Raw genomic sequence first — 8,617 nt, forward strand, 5'->3', positions numbered from 1 at the left:
AGCAAGCCTCGCAGCACATGCAACAATATGCGCCACCTCCCCCTCAACAACCCGTCATCCACCATGCAGCTGCCCAAACAATGTACAATCCCTATCAGCAAATCCCTCACAGCCATCCATATTCAGTGGCCCCATCCAGCACATACCTACCTCAAGGCACTCCTACATTGGGGGCACCCCAACCATCACCTATCAATTCAGAGTGGGAGCAAATGAAGACAGCTCTAAAAGCCATCCAAGAAGGGAATGATCCAAAGACATTCAAGTTTGAGAATGTGTGTCCTTACCCATTTGACAGAGCCATTACCACGACACCATTTCCCAAACACTTTGAGGTACCTAAATTTGACAAATTCAGAAGAAAAGGAGACCCTGTCACACATATCAAAGAATTTTACATGCATTGCCAGGACGTGGCATACAATGATGTCTTTCTCTTGCGCCTTTTTCCCAAAAGCTTGGCTGGACCAGCTCTTGAATGGTTTTATAGAATCCCCTATGGCACAATTAAACACTTTGCTGAATTATCTGAGGCATTTGTAGCCCAATATGCCCATCTTGTTGAAACAGAGCTATCAATAGTTGATCTTGTCCACACCAAGCAAAAAGGTGGAGAAAGCCTTGCCGAATACTTGCAAAGATGGCAAACCCTTACCACCCGCATATCCTGCACCTTGCCAGAACGCCATGTGGTGAAAATGTTTATTGATAATGCACATCCCAGCTTGGCTCACCACATGACCATGAACTGTTTGCAGACCTATAAGGATATCAAAGAGAAAGGAATGATCCTTGAGCAAGGACTCATCAAAGATGGTGTGGTAAAGATTTACAAAGAGGCCAACCAAAATCAATCACATTCCAATGACAAATCTAGGTATTGGAACAAAAACAAGCATGTTGCAACAGATGGGGTTACTGACACCAGACATGTGAATATCATTGGTCCTTCTCAAAACTAGTCTAACCCACCATATCAAACAAACAACCAACAAGCTACCAATTACCAACAACGAAATAACCAAAGCTATCAAAACCACAATACAAGACCCAACTTTCAAGGGTCTAACAATCAAGCTAATGCCATCAATGTAGCTGCAGGGCAAAAGCCCAGATTCCAACCTGCACCTAGAAACTATACACCCCTTGGTGAGCCATTGGATGTTATTTTTGAGAAATTGGCTAAGGAAAACCTCATCAAATTTCCTCCTACCCAGCAAATTGATCCAAGCCAATCCAAAGCTGCATGGTACAAGGACAATGAGTATTGCAAGTTCCATAGGGTAAACGGTCACACCACCCTCAGATGCATGAAACTGAAAGACTATGTGCAAGACCTCATTGATCGGAAGGAAATCACTGTTGGTGCCCAAACCTCTCCCAATGCAGGCTTTCAAATTTATCAAAATGCTTTTCCTCCACACAACAACCAAAATCTTGGAAAAGCACCTATCCAAAACAACACCAACAACCGCCAGCCAAACCAACAGCATGGGAAGAACAATGACCACACTTCATCCTATATAGACTATGGTAGCCTTATAGGTTGTATATCTGAGAAAGAGCCTTCTGTCAATGTTATCAATATCCGAGGACCAGACAATGAGTGTGCGGTCACCACTCGAAGAGCGCGATTTAACATCGCAGGCCCACCAGTTTCATCAACACCATCAGCTCCATCAAAAAGCCGATACAATATCTTGGAACACCTTGGGAACATGCCAGCCCAAATATCCATTTTAGACCTTCTCCGTACTAGTCCTGTGTACAAAGACATCCTTGACAGTGCTCTCATAGAATCCTGTGTCCCTTCTGATATCAATGCTACTGATTTTCGTAATCTTGTTGGACACCTTTCATCCTCATGTGCCCTATCTTTCAAACCCACTGACATACCCGCGGTTGAGCCAGATCACACCCTTCCGCTTCGCATAGCCATCATGGTATCCAATTTTGCCGTGAAAAGAGTAATGATAGATAATGGATCAGCCTTGAACATTTGCACCCTAAAATTCATAAAACAAGCTGGGTATACTGAGGCAGATATGATCAGTGAGGTTATCACCATCAAAGCTTATGACAACTTGGAAAGGACCACAGAAGGGACTATTTTGCTACCAATCAAGGTTGGGCCAGTCATTCAAGAGACAGTTTGCCATGTTGTTGATCTAAACCTACCATTTAACATCCTCCTTGGTCTCCCATGGATTCATGCTATGAAGTCCGTTCCATCCACCTACCATCAGTGCATCAAATTTTTGCATCAAGGCACTGAGGTAACCATCCATGCCGATCCAGAACCCTTTGCTTACTGCAATACGGTTGAAGCTTCATATACAAACCATTGCCCTGGAATAGACATCGGCACAGCCATCGCCAGCTCATCCCATGCTTGTAATGATGCAGAAACCATCCTTGCCTCCACCCTATCTACTGTAAAGATCAACAACAAAGGATGTGGAGAATATAGTCTATCAGATGCATTTGCTGTCGAAGCAATCCCACTTGATCCACATACCCATGGACGGCCAACATATCATAAAGCTAAGGATATTCCACCTCCTCGATACAAACAGTTTGGCCCAACCACCTTTGTGTCCTCAAAAACCCCTCTTCATGAGGAGCTCACTCCAAATATCAACAATTGGCTACATAAGGATGCACCTCCAAGAAATCAAGCACGCCTTGATCACTTCAGCCATAAGTATCCCAAACAACATAAGCTTGTCACTGAAAAATGGAACTATCAAGGAGGTGGACTAGGACCAGAAGAAAGGGGCATGCAATGTCCCATCGAAGCACATGATTGGGAAGTAAAGTTAGGTCTTGGCTTTGGCATACCCACAACTGGGGGCACCAACGAGAACGGTCATGCTTTTTCGAACATCCACCGCAACCTTGTCGAAATCGAAGACATTCCTGAGGAAGTTGAAAAGAGAGCCTACGACGATATCCCAGACCAAATCTTCCTAGGAGACTCTGTTCTCCGAGAACTATCCATCCATCTCATTGACCTACCACTTGCTCATCCACAACTCATAGATTGGGACCAACCAAGTGTCATACATATTGATGAGTTTGCATCAGAGGAAGCGCTTCTAAGATTCATGGGAGCCAAAACTCCTCATAAGAAGACAAAGCCAGATTCTGCCTACATCTACAAGCTAGATCCCAAGGGTTATTTTGGAGAAAATTCCCAACCTAGTTTCGATACACCCAAAACTGGAACTAAGGTAAATCTGGGACTAGCTAAGGCAGTGAAGAAAACCTCTCAGCAAGAAAATCCAGAGCCACAAGCAGAACATGAGGATTTAGTATTGCCTCCTCAAGATAATCGACCAGAGGTGTCTTCTATTCTAATAGAGGATACTAGAGAAGTCAACATTGGTTCTTCAGAGATCCCTAGAATTGTTCACATTGCTGCATCCCTATCACAAGACCAAGCTGACCTCCTCTTTGAGGTTTTACGAGAGAACATTGGCCGATTTGCATGGTCATATCAGGACATGCCAGGACTCGATCCAAAGCTTGTAGTTCATCATCTTGCAGTCGATCCAAAGATCAAGCCCGTCAGACAAAAGCTTAGGAAAATGCACCCCAAGGTGGCATTACTAGTCAAAGCTGAACTAGAAAGAATGTTAGTTGCTAAGGTTATCTGACCTATCGACTACTCAGAATGGATCTCCAACATGGTCCCTGTCACTAAGCCTTCTGGTGACATCAGAATCTGTACTGATTTTAGAGATCTTAACAAGGCTTGTCCAAAGGATGATTTTCCCTTGCCCAACATAGATATGATTGTAGATCGTACAGCTGGACATGAAATCCTGTCCCTTATGGATGGATTTTCTGGGTATAATCAGATCAAGATTGCAGAAGAGGATCAGCATAAGACAGCATTCACTACCCCCTGGGGAACCTTTTGCTACACCATGATGCCTTTTGGCCTAAAGAATGCTGGGGCTACCTATCAAAGAGCTATGACAGCCATTTTCCATGATCTTATCCATAGCATTTTGGAAGATTATGTGGACGATATCCTGGTCAAATCTCACACCTTCATGGATCATCTTACTGACCTGGAAAAAGTCTTTGATAGGTTGGCCCAATATTATCTCATGCTAAATCCCAAGAAGTGTGTCTTTGGGGTCACATCTGGCAAGCTTCTAGGCTTCATAGTTTCTAAACGAGGTATAGAGATCGACCCCAAAAAGGTCAAGGCTATCTTAGACATGCCCCCTCCCTAGACACTGCGACAGCTTCGCTCTCTTCAAGGAAAACTTCAATCTGTCCGGCGCTTCATCTCCCAACTTGCAGATAAGTGTACACCATTTTCACACTTGCTAAAGAAAAATGAGAACTTCAAGTGGGATCTTTTATGTCAGCGCAGCTTCGATCAGCTCAAGTAGTATCTCACCAACCCCCCTATCTTGGTTCCACCAGTTCCTGGTCGTCCCTTGATCTTGTATATATCAGCAACACCTACTGCTCTAGGGGCACTTCTAGCACAACATGATGATTATAGCAGAGAGAGAGCCATCTACTATATCAGTAGAACCCTAGTTGGTTATGAACTCAATTACACTCCTATGGAAAAAGCTTGTTTGGCAGTTGTTTTCTCAACTCAAAAGCTTCGCCACTACATGCTAAGTCATACCATCCAACTAGTCTCCAAGATTGACCCTCTCAAGTATATGCTCTCCAGAACAGCACTTACAGGCCGTTTGGCCAAATGGGTTATGCTACTAAGTGAGTTTGACATCCAGTATGTGGACAAAAAGGCAATCAAAGGGCAAGCTATAGCAGATCACCTAGCTGATGCACCTCTAGTAGATGCATATCCTTTGCTCACAGAATTTCCAGATGAGCATATCTGCCTAATTGAAGAACAGCCCCCATGGAAGCTTTATTTTGATGGCTCATACACCTCTCATGGATCAGGGGCAGGAATATTATTAGTTACACCTCAAGGAGATTACATTCCAAAAGCCTTCAAGCTACAATTCCCTAGCACCAACAATATAGCAGAATATGAAGCTCTTGTAGCAGGATTAAAGATAGCTGCAGAATGGAATATCACTGAGTTACAAGTCTTTGGTGATTCCCAACTCATCATCAAACAAGTCTTAAATGAATATCAAACCAAAGATGAAAAGCTATTACCCTACAAAGAGCTAGTTGATCAGCTGACCCAGCATTTTACAAAGCTTCAGTTTACACAAGTGCCTCGAATGCAGAACAAGGCAGCAGATGCCATGGCCACTATCGGCTCACTCTTGGAAATTCCCCAAGAAGCTACGCAGTATGAGTTTTTAGTTGAGCAGCTCCTCACACCTGCCTATGCGAATGAGGATTCAAACCGTGTTTGTATCTTGGTTGGTCCCCAATCCCCTTGGTACCATGAAATTCACGCTTACCTTAACGATGGTATCATATCCCCTCACCTCACACGTACCCAATGCCAGAACCTCATTCGAAAATCATCCCGCTATGTTATCATAGCCAATACCCTATATCGTCGAGGTTATCACGATACTCTCTCTCGATGTTTAGATGAAAATGAGGCCGCGATGGCATTAAAAGAAGTACATTTCAAACTTTGCGGTGCCCACACGAGTGGTATTGTCCTAGCACGAAAAATCCTTAGAGAAGGCTACTATTGGCCTACCATTGAAGAAGACTCCTGTGACTTTGTCAGAAAGTGTCTCCCATGTCAGCAGCATGCAAATCTTGTGCACGCTCCAGCACAGGATCTACAGCCTATTGCACCACCTTGGCCTTTTGCTTGTTGGGGCCTTGATCTAGTTGGAACTATCACACCTCTCTCATCTGATGGACATAAATGGATAATAACAGCTACAGACTATTTCACTAAGTGGGTGGAAGCAGTCCCCCTAGTCTCAGCTACAGGAGTTCAAGTCTCCAAGTTCATCTTGTACCACATTGTTTGCCGCTTTGGCATCCCATCCACCATTTTCACTGACCACGGAGGTAATTTTGAAAATCTCAACATGGAAGAATTATGCACTTCCCTCCGCATCCATCACCGCTTTTCTAGCCCATATTTCCCACAAGGTAACGGCCAGGCAGAGGCAACTAATAAAACCCTCCTCAAAATCCTAAAGAAAGTTGTCAATGATTCTGGCCATGATTGGCACCTTCAAATAAACCCGGCTCTATGGGCCTATCGAACTTCCTTCCGTACATCCACAGGCACAACTCCATACTCCCTAGTCTATGGTGCCGAAGCGGTATTACCTATAGAAGTTGAACTTCCCTCACTACGCATATCTTTGCGAGGGCAAATCTCAGATGAAGAATATAGAGTAGCTCGACTCACCCAGCTAGATCTCTTAGACGAGAAGAGACAACAAGCCTATGACCATCTCACAGTCTATCAAACTCGTCTCAAAAGGAGTTTCAACAAGAAGGTGCTCCCACGACACTTTCAGCCAGGTGACATGGTCCTCAAAGAAAATATGAAAGTCCAAGCAGATCGAGAAAAGAAAGGCAAGTTTGAACCTACATGGCTTGGTCCCTATGTGGTTACTGCCTCCTTTGGCTCCGGAGCCTATCAATTATCTACACCAGAAGGAGAACTCTTGAATGATCGCACTAACATCATTCATCTCAAGAAGTTTTATGCTTGAAGATCCTTGGTATACCCAGCTTTTGAAAAAATACAAAAAAAAAAATAGTAAAGAGAAATAAGCATCCAATGGTGAAAACTTGGCAATTCAAGCGCCTTGGATAGGTACCTTGGTGAAAACCTGGTAATTCAGGCGCCTTGTGTGCTAAAGACTAATCCATTATCTATCACTATCCTATCCCTCATCCATCCACCCACCATCCCATAAAACACCTGCTTGTTCCCTTGGTGTTCCAATCAAATATCCAAAATCTGATGGAGCTTGTCAATACCTCCTGTACAGCTTGTAAATCTTGTACCAAAGCTTGTATTATACCTTGTAAATCTTGTACCATACCTTTTATATATCCAAATCTTGTCCAAAGCTTGTACCATATTCCATCTTGTAAGTGATCTTGTATCCTAGCTTGTATCCTATCACATGCACACACAGAATCCCATTTTCCTTAAGCTTTTCATAAACCATCTACCTATCCACCTATCAACTATTATAGATACCCCATCCTTCACAAACATTTCCATCTCACAAAAAACCAAAACATGAACAAACTTGTACATTTGTAACATATTTTGGTCTGTCAGCTTGTACATCCTCTTTAGCTTAGTATCATTGTATCTATCCAGCTTTCGTGTTAGTTCATCCTTGGTCAACATCTTGCACACATCGCACACCTTGGTTAGATATTCCAATGCATCCTTTAGCTAGATCTCCTATCACCAAAGTGTTATCCTTCTTAGTTCAGCTTGCCAGATGCATCACTCATCCAAATCCATCAGCTTAGGTGCTCTCTGATAGATTTTTGCAGGATATAGCTTTCCTCATGTCTGATCTTGGTCCGTTAGTACCTCGTCCTACCCATCTCGTTGGCAAACAGTTCTCTTTTGGATTTTCACTTTCTTTTGATTTGGGATCTTCCCTTTTGGGTCTTGAAATATCTTTTCCAAGCAATCTCCTTGTTCCCTCCTCAAGGTTGCCATGATCTTCCATATCATGGTATGCTGCGAATGGGGCAATTAGAGCGTAAGGTCTTGATCAGGTCTTTTGCTTGTTTTTTTTTTTCTGCTTGTGGGTTACCTAGTGTCGTTTCCACACTGTTTCCTCTGGGATTCATGTGTGATACTGGGGCAATCCTTGTGTGTTTGTTTTGATTCAATTTGTCAGTCCTCTGGATGGTTGGTAAAAAGGCCTTGATGTTCTTGGTAACCCTGGCAATTAACCAACAGTCTTATAGAAAATCTAGTGCTCAACTACATGGTGGTACTTCTCTTTGAAGTATCCCCCCCGCTCAAAAAGCTTCAATGGATTCCCTTCATCTCCATTACCCCCCCCATCCATATCCTACATCTGTCACTCCTACCCCAGCTTATGCATCAGTATCTCTTTGAATCACTCCTCACGCTTAGCTTTAGGAATCCACCAAGCCTCATCTTTTGAGATCCACAATCCTAGTCCTAGGGATCCCCGAAACCCATCTTTCGCCAACCTGACTCTTTGAAATCTTGTTGCATCAGCTTTATCATTCTATCATCCATCTCCCTACCATGGATTCCTTTTATAGCGCTCCGCTCCTCCATCTCCCCCCCCCCAATCCTAGAAAGTCTTAAGCTTGCTTTACTATTGTGCCTCTGATTTCCCTTTATCATTCTCCCATAGTGAGAGTTTGAGCTAATTCAGCCCCTTCTCTTCGCCAACCTGCGTCTCAGCTCGCCTCAATTTCTTGTACTTTTCAAGAAGTCGTCGAGCCTCATTTCTCTCCCCGTCGCCTTCTTGAGGGGGCATCATCTAAGTCTAGTCTCTCCTCTTCTTATCCGAGACTAGGGCAACCTTGTTGCTAAAACATCTTCCTCATGTCGTCTTCATTCAAACTTCTTTGAAATAGTGTTGTCTCAACACTATGTCAAAGAGGGGCAAAATGTAGACACCTAAATTTGATTACACTATTTTAGTAATCCTATTTAGTTATCTAA

This window comes from Cupressus sempervirens, chromosome 5 (assembly GCF_028749045.1).
Source record: "Cupressus sempervirens isolate cs-2001-9-10 chromosome 5, ASM2874904v1, whole genome shotgun sequence".
In the NCBI taxonomy this organism is placed as follows: domain Eukaryota; kingdom Viridiplantae; phylum Streptophyta; class Pinopsida; order Cupressales; family Cupressaceae; genus Cupressus; species Cupressus sempervirens.